The 20,897-nt window shown below is 44.9% G+C and overlaps 1 protein-coding gene across 1 annotated transcript in view; it reads left to right on the top strand.

The window, feature by feature from the left end:
* The window catches only part of LOC139364583 (protein phosphatase 1, regulatory subunit 9Ba), a 64,331-nt gene that overhangs the window by 12,602 nt on the left and 30,832 nt on the right, over nt 1–20,897 (top strand). The window lies entirely within an intron of this gene.

Genomic DNA, 20,897 nt, shown 5'->3' with positions numbered 1-20,897 from the left:
TGTTTTTGATGCATCTTTTAATTTAAAAAAATTCTTTAACCTTTTGTTAACTAGGCAAGTCAGTTAATGAGAACAAATTCTTATTTACAATGACGGCCTACTGGCCAAACCCGGATGTCTCTGGGCAAATTGTGTGCCGCCCTATGGGATTTCCAATCACGGCCAGTTGTGATACAGCCTGGAATCGAACCAGGATGTCTGTAGTGATGTCTCAAGCACTGAGATGCAGTGCTTTAGTCCACTGCACCACTCGGGAGCCCTAGGGCTGGGTGGGGGGGGGTATGTCGCCTCGGTTGGTAGATCTAGCACATGCATTCCAAAGGAAATGACTTATTTGAACAAATGACCTTCTCATCAACATCTATCCATAGCATCGGGGTATAAGCGGTATATAGTCCCATAACCTGGTCCATTGTCTTGTACAGTGCCACAGTCTAAGTAGTGAAACAGATTAGCGGAACGCCCTAGTGTTTATAAATAGAGGTCTACCGCTCTGAACGTTCCCATAATCCACTGCTTGATTCTTAGAGCCTCTGTACTGCCGTGCGGGGTTATTTAAAGACGTCTCCCTGTGTCAGGATGCTAGGGTGGCGCTGCAGGGGGGCAGGTCTGGAGGCCACTTAGGTTAGGTGGACATACTGTACCATAGACGTCACGCTGCCGTAACGTGGATCTTTTCTTCTGTTTCTCTCCCCGTTACACAGAGGCCCTTATCTTTCCGATGCAGACTGTGCTCTTCAGTCAGCAGCCTTTCTGTTCACATTTTGATCGTTATCAGTAAAAGTTCCATCATTCCATGACGGGTCTTTATAGTCTTAAACGGGCAGCCTTGGTTAAAATGTTGCCTAAGGCTTAGGAGGGGGGAGGGCGTCAATAGTGTCAGTAGGCAGGAAGTCTTAACGTCTCCAGTTGCGGTCCCCTCGTCACCACCTGATGATGACACCGATAATGTCATTTGTATAAGAATGTCAAAAGGGTGAACCTCTCGTGACTCATTGTTTGGGTTAAGCTAGTTAGTAGCCTATAAGACCAGTCACCAGACAGGACCAATGTACTGAAGTTCACTCCAAATAACACAAACCTAGCTGTAAGTTGTTGTAACATTTCAACTTAAAACATGTTTTTCATTTTTTTTTTGCACTGCATGGATCACCGGTGCGGTTGAATACAGCAGTGCTGTGTGGTGCACTCAAAATGTACTGTAGGTGATTAGCCAGCGTAGGCTACTGCCCAAACGTTGCTCTGATAGGCCAACATGTTTCTCCTTAGCATGGTGTTTTGTTGCAGTTTTTTTTTTTGGGGGGGTATTCATTGTAAAGCTTTAAAAACCGAAGCCAGACTGCAACAGAACCTTAGCTAGGACTGTGATGTGTCTACACTTTCCCTCCACTGCGAGCGGTAAATGTGACACACGATAGCAGCGCAATTGACGTTGAATTCACCGATGCCCGCGCAATCAGGCTGTTATTTCATAAAGTAGATAACTCATTTATACTTGCTTGTGTGTCCTGTTGTAATTCATACTCCCGTGTAAATCCTTTATCTTCAAACTTTTTGACAACCAAGATGACATTTTCTGTAGGCATGGACATTTAGCGACAACAACTTTTAAACATTTCGGTCTGGTAGAAGATTTGGTCAGTGCCGTTAGTGATGATATGATACTGGCTCGTGTGTGTGTGTGGCAATGAACTGCTGTTTGGCGTTCAGCACGTTGGCGGTGACTTGTACTGCGGCGCAACGCGGGCCGTATTGAAGCGGCCCAAAATGAATTGACAACTTATATCATTGCGCGGGACAAATCGTAATGTGTCACTGGCCGGATCCTGTCCACAGGCCTCGAGTTTGACACATGGAGAATCCATTTAGACCACATGTCTGTGGGTGGACTGTGTGATGGCGTTGAATGGTGAGCTGTGTGTTTTTTGTGTCAGTGAGTTTGGAGAAACTGGGTGTATATTATTAAAGAGGAGGAGGAGAACAATACCAATGGCATGTCTGAGCAGCACAGCAGACCTCCCTCTCTTTCCCTCCCTCGCCTCAGTCTGCCATTTATTTAAATATTATTTATTTTAAATTTATTTAAAAAATCTGTCTCTTTCTTTCTCCCAAATCTTCAACAGGAAATAGGCTATGCCGTGAGTCCCATTGTGCCAGTTCACACCTCAGAATTACAGCATAGCTTTTTCATTCTTTGTTTCCACAGTGTGTGGTATTTTTGGTTTTGAAAACAACTTCACATTACCTACAGATTGTGCCACAACAGACATTTTGTGCCGCCGTCTGACGTGTTTGCTCTCTTGCCGACAGCGGTTTGCATCCAAAAGGCAGGAGTTATTAGCAGAATTCTTGAGGACTGCTTCTGAGTTCCGAGTAGAACCTCCAAGAACAGGAACAGGACAGAGAGCATGTTCCATTTCTTCCAATTGTATTGCTCACAAACAGCATGTTATTATTCTCCACTGTCCAGGCTGGTTTTTCTTTAACTCTTTCTATGCCACTTCTAGACAATATTACTCATACTGAACAGTTACTGTATTACCAATGGCCTTAACTCAATTTAAACAGATGCTTTTGTATTTGTTCTTGTTCATTAACCTAACCTTGGGAGTCTCTCTACCAGAACACTGTTAGCAGGCTGTCTGTGTGAATGATAGCTCCTAATGATCCTAATTATCTGCGAACCTCATTCCATCTCTCCGATACTTTTTTAATTGCCTGCTCTTCAGAATTGGGGGGTCAGTGGAAGCTTTGGAACAAATGAGGATATAGCATGACTTCAACGTTAGCCGTAAAAGCCAATGTAATTCGACACAGGTGTGAGTCTACTGTTTGTTTCTGCCCACTGGAAAACCACTGGTTTGTGACGCTCCTCATCCACAGTTACTGTATCGTCTTTGTCTCGTGCCTTCATGTTAGAGAGAGCCTACTCCTCTGTGGACGCTCATGCCTGACTAGAACCTGAACTGAAACGCGCTTCGAATGAGGGAGGAAGAATGTTATTCCTGGCCATGAGGCGGCCATCTTGGTAGTCATGTAGGCCTATGTGACATGCTCCATTATGGAAGTAGAGGCATTCTTACTGTACAAGACACAACCTCACAAATGCTCTAACTTCAGCGATGTACTGTATTGTACCCCCAGTCAGTGTATGGGGCCAAATGAACTGGTCTTGGCTGTGCTTCAGCACTCCATGTGATGATTTAACATCCTACTTCTCCCAGGATTTATTCCGCTGCTGACTGTAATGGCACAGTAACTCGCCTGATTTAAAGCGGCGATTTTATTGAATATGGTGTTATGAAATATTGACTTGGGCTTGGTTAAATCACAACCCGAAACAGGTTAGGCATTGACAGCAAGCAGACTCTGTTTTTCCCCTCAGGACTTATTCTGCAGTTCTACGTAGGCCTACTCCGATCTCTTCTACCTCCAGCATGTTCCCCACAAAACAAATCTACTTTCAGGTGCTGTCACAGCCTGACACAAAGCCAGGTCACAGGGAAACATTGTCAAGCGCACACAGCTTTTGTACATGTATCATGGGCAGTGGGTAGCCCAGCTGCTAAGGACTTGGACCTTTCGGTGGCCGGATTGAACCCTGGGCCGAGCAGTGCAAAAATGTGGGAACTGTTCGTGCCACTGGAGGGCTGCTGGGTTCAACACATGTTAAAAGACATCGCCCTACCGTTAGGCCCCTTGAGTGAGGCTCTTAACATGCTCTCCATCCAGGTGTGCTGATCCTGTGCTTTTAGGAAACAAAATGATAGCGTGTGTCTGAGTGCCTTGCCGTCGGGGTGAGATCGGAACAGCATTTAACCGTATGCCTGTGGACCTTCAATCCCAGGCTGTGTTTTGTTTTATAGCCCCAAGTATAGGCAGTGTCTTAAGCACTGACTGCCATAAGCCACGACTTGTTTTATCTTCATTTGAGCAACGTCCATAGTGATCTCTTCTCAGTGTTTTCTCCCAGTTGGCGGAGTCTGACATTTAGAGGAGGAGGATGGTGAGAGTGGATTGTTTGTGCCACATCGATTTAAGAGGCTGGAGTGTCATTTTGGGCGTTGCAGGGTCTGAATTGAGCTGGGATGTAAGTTAGTAACCCTTTACATCCCTGTCATCACAAGGTTACAATGAAACAATTGTGTAATAATGATTAATAGACTACCCAGTGCCTCTTGGCTCTCATTGTAGCAAAAATAGTAATTCCCCGTAAAAACATTTCCTATAATTTCTCCTTAAAATAGTTCGCCTTCAGGCCTCCCGAGTGACTCAGTGGTGTAAGGCACTGCATCGCAATGCTAGCTGTGCCACTAGAGATTCTGGGTTCGAGTCCAGGAGGGCCATGGGGGGGATATCCTTGTCTCATCGCGCACTAGCGACTCCTGTGGCAGGCCGGGTGCAGTCGCCAGGTGTACAGTGTTTCCTCCGACACCTTGGTGCGGCTGGCTTCGGGGTTGGATGGGCATTGTGTCAAGAAGCAGTGCTGCTTGGTTGGGTTGTGTTGCGGAGGACACATGGCTCTCGACCTTCGCCTCTCCCGAGTCCGTACGGGAGTTGCAGCGATGAGACAAGTCTGTAACTACTACCAATTGGATACCACAAAATTGGGGAGAAAAAAAGTGAAAAGAAAATAAACATTTTAAAAAGAAAAAATCCTTCATCAAACCTTTATCTAGCAGCTTTCTCATGTGATTTGGCTTACGTTCACTCAAGTGACCCATGAAAGCACCTAGCCCTTGTGTAACGCATTCAACTTGAACCTCATACTTGCCATGCCGTGGCACGACGTGAAGCTAGCCACATTACTGCTACATCTCTATTTGATAACAGCAACGCTTACTAGTATATACAGGGAAGGGTGGCCATGTTGGAATCTGAGATTCAGAAATATACAATGAACCAAGATCAACAAGATGGTACACTTTGCAAGTGTAGATCAATAACCAAACTTTGTGTTATGGTGGTCTTTAAATAAACAACCTATTGTAGTTTGATGACCATGTGAACACGGTAAATCAAGCCATCAGTCTCAGGGAAGGCTTTGACCTTATTAATGGTTGTTGACGTGATTGTTGCCCAGGCAACTCCAATCGCTGCTCTGTTTCAGGATCAGATTTCTACCAAAGGCCATGACCATTATGCGCTAACAAGCAAAACAAATCTCTGCAAATGAATCTACTTAAATGACATTTTACACTGAATGTTAATCATTGTTTTGTTCTCTTTCTCTCTCTCTCCTGGAGAATGGCTTTCCCCTGTCACTCTCTAAACTGTGGCAACCTTCATTTTCATTTGTTTCTATTTCTATCTCGCTTTCCTACTCACACATTTATATTAAGAATTTTCTGTCTGTGGCGCAATCATGGCTTTTTCTTCCTCTCCCCTGTACATACGTACCTTCTTTCTGACACCATATTTACCTGTCTGTCTGCTAGGCTGTCTGACACAACACATTCAATGCATTCCTGCACAATACCCCCGTGTTTAATCTGCCTCTTTACCAAGATATCAACACCAATGTCATCTAAAGCAGGACTTACTTATGGCTCACACTTTTTCTTTTTTTTTCCCCCCTCAAAGCAACACGCAGGGTTGCCAGTACTGGACCTTTTCAATCCACAATTTCTAAAGCACTTGGGTTTGATTTAGCCTAGTTCTTATAGAGGCTGTCCAAGGAAGGTTACAGTAGGGGGACAACTGGCAACCCCCTCACTAGTTATGACTCACACCCTGGTCTCCGTCTCAACATGCTCCAGAAACTTGATTCAATCCTGCTGCTTTCATTCATTCTGTGTTTTTCTAATGCTCTCTTTATTTTGCTCTCTTTTTTTGTCCTTTCGTTCTAGCTCTTTACCTGGCTCTGACTGACTGCTTTCTCTCTTTCTTTATCGTGTGTGTGTGTGTCTTTCTTTCTTTCTTACTCTTCCTCCCTCTTGAGTCAATTCAAAAGCCATTTATTTTCTAGGGGAATTTTGAATTTCTATCCACACCATGAATTGAAATGGAATGGAGCCCAACCCTGAACGATACCATATAGTCATTACACTCCAATGTCACAGTTCATAAGAATCCAGTTTAATCGCTGCACCTGCAAACATTGCATTGTGAGGGAGGCCTTTTGGAGGCTTTTTAGTCCTTTTGGATACACGCTTAGCTAATGACTTTCTCAGACACACAAAGAAGCTAGGCTAGAGCCTGCTGTTATTGTTATTGTGTTTTCTCCTCGACATGTTTTTCCTGGTGTTTGGGAGAGACGCCTAGAAGGGCACTTGCAAGTGTGAACTGCGCCAGCCAGGAAAAGGAGGGAAAGGCGAGGAAGGATGGTGGAGTGGAAAGAGGAGGAAGAGAGGGAGGGCAACGGAGAGAATATAGAGTGCAATTAACGGTGGATTAGTTTTGGTGGGATGGAAGGAGGGAGAAGGGGGAGAAAGAGCGGGGGGGGGGGTTGATTCAGGATGTCTCTCCCAGACTGCAAAGTCTAATGAAGTGCGTACTCACTCGCGCACATAGCCAATCAATTTCTCCCTCTCTCTTTTAATTCCATCCGTCTCTCAGACAGTTGATCACTTTATCTGAACCCCTGAAACATGTTTCTCTCTCTCTCCAGCCTCTCTCAGCCCTCATCAGCTCCCCTCCATAGATCAACTGTGGTGGAGAGGCTTTGTTGTGGTGGTGTGGCAGCCTGGAACTCCCACAGCCTCCGTTTTTAGAATGCGATTATTATTGGTCTTCAAGCTGTCTGCGCTGTCTGCTCTCGCCTGTCACTACAACTACTCTGCTCTTTCCGTCACGATGTAGCTACGGATTAGCCGGTACTGCTGTTGATCACTTTATGCTCACGTTAATTATTTATGCGACCTCGCAAATCTAGGCCTATATAGTGCATCCCTTTTAACTAGGACTTTTAGGTTGAGATTTCTGTCTCAAGTCTGGTATTTTTTGTTGTCGAGGCAGGGTCTTTTTTAAATATCTAAACTAGAATCAATTCCATCCCTGTTGAACCCCACTTTTTTTTGTAGTTGTTTTAATGTGTTTCTTCCTATTTGGTATGCCCTTAGTGAAGGGAGCCTTAGGATATTGCAGACTAAACCATGATTGTATTTGTCGCTGCTGGGGCTTCTATTGAAGTTTTAAAGGGAACAGTAATATTATTTTATAAACATTTGAAACGTTCCTTTAAAAGTGTTCCCGACACCTCTTGGTGGTATGCAAACAAAACTTAAGGAGAGTTGCTTGTTTGGTCTATGGGCTCACAGTAAAATCTCAAGTTTCCGATGCATCTAGTGGTGACCGACTCTCGTTCTTACGCAACCCTCTTAATTCAGCTTCCCTGCACTTCGATCTCCACTCTTGTGTTAGACATTTTGGGGGCCATACTGTATGTGACACATGTGTAATGGTCACCGCGAGAAGGGACTCATTCTAGCTGATGCCCATTTACAATGGATGGCTGTCATGTCATGGCTTACAGCAGGCTGTCCCTGCTCACTGCTAACGGATCACCTTGTAGATGAACACTGAATACGCATCAAGCCTATTGTTGAGCGTCTGATTTCTGCAGGTCTAGTTTCCTAGGCCATAATCTCTCAAAAGCCTATGTACACTAAATGTAACTACGACGTGATGAAAATGCTCCTGCACAAGTAATCAGGTCTATAAAAACATGTTACGTCCTCCCATCCATCCTCCCACTGCCCTGGCAGCTCTGTTGCTTTTAATGGTTCTGCCGTTTCCTTCCAGTTTCTCAGAAACAAGGAACACTAGTTAAACAAAAATGTTCTCTGGAAGTCAGCTAGCTAGACATGACAGCCCGTTGTTGTGCTGTGATTCCGATGTCGGTGTCCCAAATAGCACCCTATTCCCTGTATAGTGCACTACTTTTGGCCAGAGCCCTCATGGGCCAGTGTGGAAAATAGTGTTGACGGTGTGGAAACGATCAATAACCAGTCGAAAAAGTGTCTATCAATAAAAAGTGAAAAAATAAGTGTTTGTTGTGAACTTTTAGAAGTGAGATTTTCACAGGGGTGGTTACTGTAACCATTTGTTACTAGTATCACCTTGTTACAGATTGGGACGACACAACGGCCATTTCAAAAGCCAATCCAACAGGAACCTGTCGACGGCAAGGTCTAATCACATGACTTGTGAGGGCCGAGGTCATGAAAGACTTAGCAATATGAACTTGTTTACGAGAGCCGAGGGCAGGCAGGAAACAGCAGTTAGAGCTGAAGAGAGAGAGAGAGCTGTGTTCGTGTTGCACCAGTGACGCACAGCTGAGTTTTACAGTCACTTAGCTAGCTGAGCTACAAGAGGCCCGGGAGGAGGAGGAAGTGCACTGAAACCAAGGTGTTTCGGTTTTCGCATCAGGCAGCGTAAAACGTAGATGTATAAGTAATAGCTTGGGTATTACCGCAACCAAAGTGTGATAATTGTTTCCGTGTAGAAATAGCTCATTGACTCGCCTCAGAGAGAGAGAGAGAGAATGAGGGTCTTTTCTGCTAATACTACATTTCTGTGTCAATTTTCAAATTCAGTGCCCTGCTGTCTCTTCTTCAGACAATGTCGATCTGATCTGACATGTTTGGTGCTTCGTTCATACTTCCTGATTTGTGTGGCAGTTGCGAAGTCCGTTCTACAAATGCTACAAATGTGTTACACTAAAAGTGAATTATGTTAAAGTGAGCCTAGCTGACTTTCGCCTCATGCTTTTGACATTACTCTAGATGTGTTTAAAAAATAAAATTATACCCAGTAGCAGATATATAGTGGATGTGCGCTCCACACACACTCCATTGTGACGTGTAAAGTCTGTGCCATAGCAATGATCCCCAGTGGCATCGGTAGACTGAAACCTATTTCCCTGGCATTTAGTGTCTGTGTAACACTTTTAAGGCAGCTTCTGCCTGGCGAAGGGCTTATCCTGACGACGTTGTGACCGTTTGGCCCCCAAAATGGCTGCCGTCAGTGAGGAATGTCACTCTGGCTCAGTCGCCTCCAGGGCTGTTTTTGCTCTCGCACGTTGTGGCTAAAAGACCCAGAGGAGGAGAAATAAGAGGAGAGGAGACCATGAAGAGACCCTTTTAAGACGAGCTTTAATCGTGTGTCCTACTTTTCTACCTTCTATCACGTTCATAATTTCCACAAATTACCTCTTCTCCGATGACAGCCAAGCTTTGCCGTTTTAGTTTTGAGCTCTCTTATGCTAACTATTTAGATGCACCCAGACTTTGAATAGACTTTTGCGGTTCTTCTGGTTGTTGTGTTCTTGTTTTTTTTTCTCTGCAGGATGGTCCCCGAGGGTTGTTTGGTCTCGGAGAGGAAGTACTAATGCCACTGCCACAAAGGCTATTTTCCTCTCCTACTCCTCCTCCGCGTGGGAGAAAATGGCGTCTGTCTTTGGCTGGAAACACAGGGAGTTGGTTGTGAAGAGAGGCACTCCGGGTCAGGCTGAGGTGGAAAGAGACAGAAAACGAAAGAGCTCTTTTCTGTCTCTCTCTCTCTCTTCACATCCCTTTGATAGTCCTCCACTGGCTAGAAGCCTGTGGAACTGTTAGAAAGAGAGAGAGAGATAGTGTGAGGGAGAGAGCGAGCACACTGCCATCTCTGTTCTCTTTCACTCTCTCTCCTTCACTTTTTTTTTTTGCTCATGAGATTTGTGCCTCTCCCTGCCCTCTCTGCCACTCTCTCTCCCACTGTGCCTCTTTCTCACTTTTCCTCCCCTCATCTCCTTTTCTTTCTTTCTTTCTTTCTTTCTTTCTTTCTTTCTTTCTTTCTTTCTTTCTTTCTTTCTTTCTTTCTTTCTTTCTTTCTTTCTTTCTTTCTTTCTTTCTTTCTTTCTTTCTTTCTTTCTTTCTTTCTTTCTTTCTTTCTTTCTTTCTTTCTTTCTTTCTTTCTTTCTTTCTTTCTTTCTTTCTTTCTTTCTTTCTTTCTTTCTTTCTTTCTTTCTTTCTTTGCTGTCTCTCTGTCAACCTCCCTAGTTCTCTGTCAGTTAGTACCACTGTCTCCCCTCCTCGCTTGATCACCCCCCTCTCTCTCTCTCTCCCTCGACACTCCTTTTTACTAAGTCCTCCTCTAACTTGTCCTCACTTAATATCTCTCTCTCTCCTGCATCCACCTCACTGCGTATCCATTCAAAGCAACCATTTGAAATAAAAAGTCTCATTGGAATCGCTGCCACCCTGCCTCTGGGTGTCAAACTCATCAAGCCCAGAAAGCCGACTCACTACTCCTGCATTATGTATGCGTTGTTGTGTATGCCTGGTGGGTCATGTTTTTTTTTTCATGTGTTGGTAATTTTGTTTCCGATCCACAGGGTACAGGAGGGACCATTTTTTTGCCACTAAGCGGGTCTGTGTGCGCTAGGTTAACTGTTTTCTAAATGGGATTCCTGGAGCTAAACATTTATCCACCAGCTGGGTGGTTGTGGAGGGGGAGAGGAAGGAGGGATGGGGGAGGGAAGTAGAGATGCAGTGGTTTTGGGAGAGATCATGATTGTTTTGTTGTAACTGATGCTTTTGGGTGGGTCTTTCTCTCGCTCACTGGCATTTTAGTAGTTCAGTTAAAGTAGCTGTATGTTTTCTAGTAGCGGTAGGCTAGAAGCACTGGCAGTTGTCTCACTAACATGATAGTAACTGCAGAGTTCACAGTTAACACAACAGTAGGAGCTACTAGCAGCTGTGACCTCGGAGGCAGTAGCCAGTCTCCGTCAATGGGACAGAGAGGCTGAGACCGAGACAGTGCCCTGGGGGAAGGAGTAGAGATGCAGTGGTTTTGAGAGAGATCATGATTGGGGGGGGCATGTCTTTTACCTTGACCCTTTTCCCTCCACACCGTCATGGACAGTGTAACGCCCGTGATTGGCCTCGGTCCAGCGGGCCAGAGAGAAATAAAGGACCTGTGAGAATCGAAAGGGCCGCGGGCATAATCAGGCTTTTACAGCTGCTAAAGCTGAGATGGAAGTGTATACTGTATGGAAACACCATACATACATACATACATACATACATACATACATACATACATACATACATACATACAGTGGGGCAAAAAAGTATTTAGTCAGCCACCAATTGTGCAAGTTCTCCCACTTAAAAAGATGAGAGAGGCCTCTAATTTTCATCATAGGTACACTTCAACTATGACAGACAAAATGAGAAGAAAAAAAATCCAGAAAATCACTTCAAGGTCCTGGAGTGGCCTAGCCAGTGTCCAGATCTCAACCCCATAGAAAATCTTTGGAGGGAGTTGAAAGTCTGTGTTGCCCAGCAACATCCCCAAAACATCACTGCTCTAGAGGAGATCTGCATGGAGGAATTGGCCAAAATACCAGCAACAGTGTGTGAAACCCTTGGGAAGACTTACAGAAAACATTTGACCTCTGTCATTGCCAACAAAGGGTATATAACAAAGTGTTGAGATAAACTTTTGTTATTGACCAAATACTTATTTTCCACCATAATTTGCAAATAAATTCATTAAAAATCCTACAATGTGATTTTCTGGATTTTTTTTCTCATTTTGTCTGTCATAGTTGAAGTGTACCTATGATGAAAATTACAGGCCTCTCTCATCTTTTTAAGTGGGAGAACTTGCACAGATGGTGGCTGGCTTAATACTTTTTTGCCCCACTGTACGTACGTACGTACATACATACATACATACATACAGTGGGGAGAACAAGTATTTGATACACTGCTGATTTTGCAGGTTTTCCTACTTACAAAGCATGTAGAGGTCTGTAATTTTTATCATAGGTACACTTCAACTGTGAGAGACGGAATCTAAAACAAAAATCTAGAAAATCACATTGTATGATTTTAAGTAATTAATTAACATTTTATTGCATGACATAAGTATTTGATCACCTACCAACCAGTAAGAATTCCGGCTCTCACAAACCTGTTAGTTTTTCTTTAAGAAACCCTCCTGTTCTCCACTCATTACCTGTATTAACTGCACCTGTTTGAATTTGTTACCTGTATAAAAGACACCTGTCCACACACTCAATCAAACAGACTCCAACCTCTCCACAATGGCCAAGACCAGAGAGCTGTGTAAGGACATCAGGGATAAAATTGTAGACCTGCACAAGGCTGGGATGGGCTACAGGACAATAGGCAAGCAGCTTGGTGAGAAGGCAACAACTGTTGGCACAATTATTAGAAAATGGAAGAAGTTCAAGATGACGGTCAATAACCCTCGGTCTGGGGCTCCATGCAAGATCTCACCTCGTGGGGCATCAATGATCATGAGGAAGGTGAGGGATCAGCCCAGAACTACACGGCAGGACCAGGTCAATGACCTGAAGAGAGCTTGGACCACAGTGTCAAAGAAAACCATTAGTAACACACTACGCCGTCATGGATTAAAACCCTGCAGCGCACGCAAGGTCCCCTTACTCAAGTCAGCGCATGTCCAGGCTCGTCTGAAGTTTGCCAATGACCATCTGGATGATCCAGAGGAGGAATGGAAGAAGGTCATGTGGTCTGATGAGACAAAAATAGAGCTTTTTGGTCTAAACTCCACTCGCTGTGTTTGGAGGAAGAAGAAGGATGAGTACAACCCCAAGAACACCATCCCAACCGTGAAGCATGGAGGTGGAAACATCATTCTTTGGGGATGCTTTTCTGCAAAGGGGACAGGACGACTTCACCATATTGAGGGGAGGATGGATGGGGCCATGTATTGCGAGATCTTGGCCAACAACCTCCTTCCCTCAGTAAGAGCATTGAAGATGGCTTGTGGCTGGGTCTTCCAGCATGACAACGACCCGAAACACACAGTCAGGGCAACTAAGGAGTGGCTCCGTAAGAAGCATCTCAAGGTCCTGGAGTGGCCTAGCCAGTCTCCAGACCTGAACCCAATAGAAAATCTTTGGAGGGAGCTGAAAGTCCGTATTGCCCAGCGACAGCCCCGAAACCTGAAGGATCTGGAGAAGGTCTGTACGGAGGAGTGGGCCAAAATCCCTGCTGCAGTGTGTGCAAACCTGGTCAAGAACTACAGGAAACGCATGATATCTGTAATTGCAAACAAAGGTTTCTGTACCAAATATTAGGTTCTGCTTTCCGGATGTATCAAATACTTATGTCATGCAATCAAATGCAAATGAATTACTTAAAAATCATACAATGTGATTTTCTGGATTTTTGTTTTAGATTCCGTCTCTCACAGTTGACGTGTACCTATGATAAAAATTATAGACCTCTACATGCTTTGTAAGTAGGATACACTGACGATTTTGCAGGTTATCAAATACTTGTTCTCCCCTCTGTACATACCCATACATACATGCACGCACGCACATACATTCATTCATTCATTCATTCATTCATTCATTCATTCATTGTAGTAACCCAATGTGTGGCCAGTTCTACAGCTAGTGTTTCCCTGTGACATAATGTGCAGTAATAGTCCCCTACCAGTAGACCACAATGGATCACACTGCTGATAGATAGATGGTACACTACAGTACACCAGCTGCAGGGTTATTTATGGGTGTTCATCTTTAAAAGGCTGCAGGCTGAGAACTGCCATGACCTCTAAAAGAGAGAGAGGCATAGCTCAATGGCTGCCCTGTTAGCGAGGGATTCACACACGCAGCCCTGTCAGCAGAAGTGTGTGTGTGTGTGTGTGTGTGTGAGAGAGAGAAAGGGGGAGACCATGTCTGTGTTCTTAATGTGTATCAGTGGCCGACTGGCCAGTGTGTATTATGAGAGAGTCTTCGTATCTTTATGCAAGTGTGTGTGCGTGTAGTTATATATTTTGGTGTGTGTGTAAGCCCTCCTCCCTTCCTTCTCTCGAAGCTGATTGGACGGTCTCTGACAGCCAGGGTGCTCTGTGGCAGCAGTAGCAGAGCTGTTCTGTGATTGGTCCAGCTGCTCCAGTGGCGGGTGCTGTCACAATTGGGGTGGTTGGTGACGTCAGTACTGCTCACTGGGTCAGCGTTGCGAGAAGGAAGGAGAGTAAGAGGGGGAATGATGGAGGAGGAGGAGGGAGCAGGGAGGGGACACTGCAGCATTCAGAACCTTCCAATGCATTTTCTTCCCAGGTTGTTTCACTCTCAGAAAGGAGGGAAGATGGAAAGGAGACGTTCATGTGAACTCTCCCTCTTCTGCAGTAACACTACTGCTGGTAGTAGTCAGTCGAGGGCCTGCTATTTTGAATGGCAGTTGTGCAGAAGGAGTGGGGGGAAATTTCGGGGGGAGGCGTTTGACTGTTGTGGCTTCTGCTGTGTTGAATTCTTGGTGGGCAAGGCTTGTTGTTTTAAACGATGCCGCCAAGATAGAATGTGGTTAACTTCAAGGTGTTAGCAAGGCTCACACCGTTAGAAAGATTGATAACCGGCCTGCCAGTAAAACACTCAATTCCTTTTTTTTTTTTACTCTAAACGGATAGTGTTCAACTCTGCACGCTGACTTGGTGGGTCGTTCTGACCTGCAGTACTGTCCACATTCATCATGGTGGAGGACCAGAAATAAACGGCTCAGGTACCTCACCGTTTCCAGCCAGATACACTCTCTCTCTCTCTCTCTCATATTTCTATATTATATATAGGGCTGATAGCAGAAATGAAGAGTGCTCTATCCTTCTTCGTTTTCTCCCTCCCTCACTCCTGGTGAGAGAGGTAGTGTGTTATTAGAACAGAGGGAATGCTGCATTCCTCTCTCTCCCTTTCTCTCTCTCACCATTGTTGATCAGCAGGGAGGAGAGCGTCACTCCCGCTATTGCTCTCCTCCGCTCTCTCCCTCCCTCATCACCCCCCCACCCCTGTCTTTCCTCACGCTCATTTTGTCCCTCCCTCAGCACGTTTCTATAGGTCCAATCATTTCTAGTGGTTGTGTCTGTGTGCCCCAGAAGGGTTAAACATATTGACAAGCGAATCCTCTGGGTTCTGTCTGTTGTGTGTGTGTGTGTCTTCCTGCAGAGATGAGAGAGAGCAGTGCAATGTGCTAACAGTGCAAAGCCCCATATCCACCATTCAATACTGTTATATTGGATATAAGAGTCATATTGAATGTTGATTGGACATGCGTTGATTATGTGACAGAGATGATGGTGAATGATGGTGCTAGTAGGTAGGATGACTAGTCTATGATGGCTGTTTTGTGACGGGCATGATCGTTTTCATGTGACGGTGATTGTGTTGCCGAATGACTCGCGTTACCGAGTCTCACATTGAGCTGCATCACCTTATCCATCAACGGAGGGGTACTCTGTCAACCGATACGCAGTGTAATTACAGGGACATGATGAGGGGGTAGCTTCCACCCCTGACGCCTCTCCTCCTCATACAGCTGGGGTGTAAGTAAGTAGCCTTGCATGAGCTTTGGCTTCTGCGAGCCGGAATGCCTCATAGGCTCCTATCTCCTGTTTCTGTAGCGTGAGGAAGCTTGATGTGCAAGTACACCCCCTGGACAGGATGCTGGACTACCGCAAGGCCTTACCCTCAATCTATCTCAATGTTGAGTGCAAAGCAGAGACGCATCGGGTCCCATTTTTACAGTCTTTGTTAAGACTTGGCCGGGGATCGAACTCCCAACCTTCCAATCTCAGGGCGGACACTCCAGTTGGCCACGGAGTTGGCTACAGCTGGGGTGTATACCGTCATTTTGGGGCGGCAGGTAGCCTAGTCGTTAGAGCGTTGGGCCAGTAACCGAAAGGTTGCTGGATCGAATCTCCGAGTTGACGAGGTAAAAAATCTGTCGTTCTGCCCCTGAACAAGGCAGCTAATCCACTGTTCCTAGGCCGTCATTGTAAATACGAATTTATTCTTAACTGACTTGTCTAGTTAAATAAAGGTTAAAAAATCAAATGTGATTGGTTTATTGATTGGTGACCACTAAAATCAGCCATACTTCATGGGATCAATAACATTTATTTAAGCTTTGATCTTTTAACCCCAAATGGGGTTTGGAACATTGGGAGATCTGTTGTCGTTTGTGGCCTCCAGGCTTGGGGCGACACATTTTTGGGAGGCAAAGCACTCTGTGACAAATGACCTTTTTATGTAATGTAAAACCAGAGGAGGTTAATTGAACAGGAAATTGAAAGTCGCTTCGTCCCCGATGGGCTCCGACTGAGTCGTTAGCTAGTGCGGTTTAGCTACTACAGTGCCTTGCGAAAGTATTCGGCCCCCTTGAACTTTGCGACCTTTTGCCACCTTTCAGGCTTCAAACATAAAGATATAAAACTGTATTTTTTTGTGAAGAATCAACAACAAGTGGGACACAATCATGAAGTGGAATGACATTTATTGGAAATTTCAAACTTTTTTAACAAATCAAAAACTGAAAAATTGGGCGTGCAAAATTATTCAGCCCCCTTAAGTTAATACTTTGTAGCGCCACCTTTTGCTGCGATTACAGCTGTAAGTCGCTTGGGGTATGTCTCTATCAGTTTTGCACATCGAGAGACTGAAATGTTTTCCCATTCCTCCTTGCAAAACAGCTCGAGCTCAGTGAGGTTGGATGGAGAGCATTTGTGAACAGCAGTTTTCAGTTCTTTCCACAGATTCTCGATTGGATTCAGGTCTGGACTTTGACTTGGCCATTCTAACACCTGGATATGTTTATTTTTGAACCATTCCATTGTAGATTTTGCTTTATGTTTTGGATCATTGTCTTGTTGGAAGACAAATCTCCGTCCCAGTCTCAGGTCTTTTGCAGACTCCATCAGGTTTTCTTCCAGAATGGTCCTGTATTTGGCTCCATCCATCTTCCCATCAATTTTAACCATCTTCCCTGTCCCTGCTGAAGAAAAGCAGGCCCAAACCATGATGCTGCCACCACCATGTTTGACAGTGGGGATGGTGTATTCAGCTGTGTTGCTTTTACGCCAAACATAACGTTTTGCATTGTTGCCAAAAAGTTCAATTTTGGTTTCATCTGACCAGAGCACCTTCTTCCACATGTTTGGTGTGTCTGCTTGTGGCAAACTTTAAACAACACTTTTTATGGATATCTTTAAGAAATGGCTTTCTTCTTGCCACTCTTCCATAAAGGCCAGATTTGTGCAATATACGACTGATTGTTGTCCTATGGACAGAGTCTCCCACCTCAGCTGTAGATCTCTGCAGTTCATCCAGAGTGATCATGGGCCTCTTGGCTGCATCTCTGATCAGTCTTCTCCTTGTATAAGCTGAAAGTTTAGAGGGACGGCCAGGTCTTGGTAGATTTGCAGTGGTCTGATACTCCTTCCATTTCAATATTATCGCTTGCACAGTGCTCCTTGGGATGTTTAAAGCTTGGGAAATCTTTTTGTATCCAAATCCGGCTTTAAACTTCTTCACAAAGGTATCTCGGACCTGCCTGGTGTGTTCCTTGTTCTTCATGATGCTCTCTGCGCTTTTAACGGACCTCTGAGACTATCACAGTGCAGGTGCATTTATACGGAGACTTGATTACACACAGGTGGATTGTATTTATCATCATTAGTTATTTAGGTCAACATTGGATCATTCAGAGATCCTCACTGAACTTCTGGAGAGAGTTTGCTGCACTGAAAGTAAAGGGGCTGAATAATTTTGCACGCCCAATTTTTCAGTTTTTGATTTGTTAAAAAAGTTTGAAATATCCAATAAATGTCGTTCCACTTCATGATTGTGTCCCACTTGTTGTTGATTCTTCACAAAAAAATACAGTTTTATATCTTTATGTTTGAAGCCTGAAATGTGGCAAAAGGTCGCAAAGTTCAAGGGGGCCAAATACTTTCGCAAGGCACTGTATGTGTCATGCATTTGTCTGGTTTGAGCCCTGGTATGAATCGATATTCAAGTCAGCCAATATTAAATACAGTAAATAACTCAACACGTTATTCATATAAATGCTTTCCTTCAGCGTTTGAATCTTGCCCCGTGTCAGATTCTGTCTCAGACCTGGTCTGGTCTCAGCCCTGGTACCCTGCCCTAGCAAGCTCCACGTGTCGATGACAATGACAGCCAGAAGCCCTGCAGCTAGTCTGCACCCTCTCCTCTCCCTCCTCCTCCCTTCACAGAAAGAGGAGCGTCTATCCCTCCCTTCATTTGTTATCCTGGGCTTGCTTTGGAGAAGTGGACAGAGCGGGGAGAAAGGGAATGTGGGATATTCTCGTCTCATGTGGATTCCATCCCTTCAGTAGACCAGAGCTCGGTCTGTCATAAAAAAAAAAAAAAGCCTACTGCTATTCTATATTTATAATGTGATTTAATAGAGGTGATTTAATATATAGTATTTCCTACGCTTCCTGCTCATCTAGCAGTTTGAGATGTTGTACGATGGAAATGGATCTAATGAATGATTTTAGCTAGCTGAGAGTTTGGGCTACTATTAATAACTCATGATTGAATAGCTCCTAGCTGCTACCCTGCCAGGCGTTTAACATACCATGACATGCATGCCGTCTGACATATATCCCCACTCTTACATGGGGAAACTGCTGTCGTGCCTGCAGTGTTCTCCGAAGACTACATTTCCTGCTGCTAATCTAATACTTTACAATGCCGTCTGATCGCAATGGAGCTAATGCATATTCTGTGCTGGTGTCATTGATCTTGATAGCCAAGGGATGGCACATTACTGGAGCTAGCGTGGCTATCTCCGTGATGGCTAGCTATATAGCTAGTTGCTACGTTTACTGTAGATAACGTACATAGATCAGACTGATATGCAGTCGGGCTCCGACCGAGTCTTTAGCTAGTGCGGTTTAGCTACTATGTCATGCATTTGTCTGGTTTGAGCCCTGGTATGAATCGATATTCAAGTCACAAAGTATCCTGCAGTGTTTAGAATTGTTTCTAGTTTCAGAGGATCTCGGTACACAGTATGTATATCTAATAGTTTTTGAAGCCATCTTTTGAGAATGCATCTAGGGAATGGTTTGATTTAGTCTCCATGTCGTTTACTGGCACATCATCCTTCCACAATAGACTGCCATAGTCCCTCCCCCTGGCTATGGTAAGATGCCATAGTAATATGATAACTGCTGTACAGTACAACCCGAGGATTTTGCAGAAAGGCACATGGGAGCGTTCTTGTATTTCAACTGTGAATGGTCGTTTTTCACATGCCAACTGGTGTGTGCACCTTTCTGAGTAGTTGAATGAACTAGAGCAGTGCGCTGTGTTTCTCTGTAGGCCTACTAATACAGGCTAGAATGTACAATGCTTTAGCCCCGTGTTTCCCAACCGATGGGTTGCGGCGGATTTCTTTGGGTTGAGTCACGAGGCTGGGCGCTGGGTGTATGTTTTTGCTTTATTTGTGGCTTATAATTCATGGGAAACACCCAAAAGCTCTATTGAAGATATATACACACACACACACACACACACACACAGGAAGGGAAGACTCCCCCCCCCAGTCTGACAGTGGAAACACACCGACACGCACACACAGGCCTGTCACAAGGGAGGTGGAACAGAAGCCGATCAGTATCAACCACTTCCTGTCGTCATGTTGTGCTTCCTGTCCCTCCCCAGTAGTGTCTGAAACTGTTCCAGAGTCAGTCTTGAGCGTATTCTACTGACTATAGACCTATGATACAGCGCTTGCACCACGGTGTGGCTGACGCCATAGCAACTCCTTAGCGACATGGATTTTTGCTGTTGTTGCCCATCACCCTTAGCTGTCAGGGGTAGTGACACGTGAACCCCCTAGAGACATAAAGACAGACTGAGGCTAAGTGTGTGTGGTGTGTGCGCGCGCACATCTAGACAGGAAAACGTCTTCATCAAAATACTCTCTCCTCACCCGCCCATCTCTCTCCCCCCGCCTCCCTCCCTTCCTCCCCTTCCTCAATGCTAAACCCCAGCAGCGTGGACCCCCCCCGCCCCTCCACTGTTAAAACCAGCATGTTTCCTCAGGTTCATTATCAGATCACCAAGTGGATTATTTAGCTAGGCAAACAGCCTCCTCCTGCCCCTGCTGTGGTAGCCGTTAGGCATAACAACGTTAGCCTAGCGTGCTAAGGCAGCAATGTACAATAGTGGCTGGGACAAAGTTGGCGTTTATAATGTGGGATTCGGGATTTGAATTAAAGGCGTAGACCTGCTGTTTTCCCTTGAGCAACGTGTTTGAAAAAATAATAAAATGTACACTCAGCAAGGGAGGCTGCAAATTGGAAGATCTTGGCAGATTTGAACTGTGTTGCCTCCACATTATGCATGATGACGCCATTGCTGAGTCTACCTTTTTAAGCCAGATGCTGCCGTGCACGTGTCCAACTCGTTCAATTGAGGGCCGAGTGTCTGCACGTTTTCTCTCCTCCCTTGTACTTGATTGATGAATTAAGGCCCCTAGTTAGTCAGGAACTCCCCTTCGCCTGGTCGCCTAGGTCTTAACTGAAATGAAAAAGCTAAAAACCAGCAGACACCAGATCCATGGAATGAGTTTGACCGCCCTGCTGAAGTGTTTTTAAGATCCTCTACATGTGGACATATTCATGCTCCCGTTGGGAGAATGGTGTCTGTGACTGGTAGTGTCCCCTCCCCCTCCCCGCTGCATTCTGTGTGTGTGTACAGTATTGTCAGTGACCTGCCTCTCATTGAAGGGGACAGTACAGAGCAGAGGCGAGGACGTCCTCTGTGACGAGCACTGTTAAGGCCTGCTGTGTGTAACGATGATGCACTCTGCTCCTCTCTCTCTCTCTCTCTCTCTCTCTCTCTCTCTCTCTCATTTTTAAGAGGGATAAACAAGTGATTGGTGATTTACACACAGAAGAAGGACAACATGGTGAATTAAGGGGTGAAGGAAAAATTATTGTTAAAGTACAACGCCTAATCAAGACGAAAGGCTGATAGGCAGAGAAGTTACTGGGATGAGGCTTTTTACGTGGAATATCCACATCTTTTTTTGGTTTTGAATTTGAAAGAGTTGAAGCTGTTGCAGTGCCTGGAGATGTTCTGGGAGACTGTTCCAAAGAAA

The sequence above is a fragment of the Oncorhynchus clarkii genome, chromosome 13, assembly GCF_045791955.1.
Source record: "Oncorhynchus clarkii lewisi isolate Uvic-CL-2024 chromosome 13, UVic_Ocla_1.0, whole genome shotgun sequence".
Taxonomy (NCBI): Eukaryota; Metazoa; Chordata; class Actinopteri; order Salmoniformes; family Salmonidae; genus Oncorhynchus; species Oncorhynchus clarkii.
Note: the sequence above shows the minus strand (reverse complement) of the source record. Positions and strands in the feature narration are given on the sequence as shown.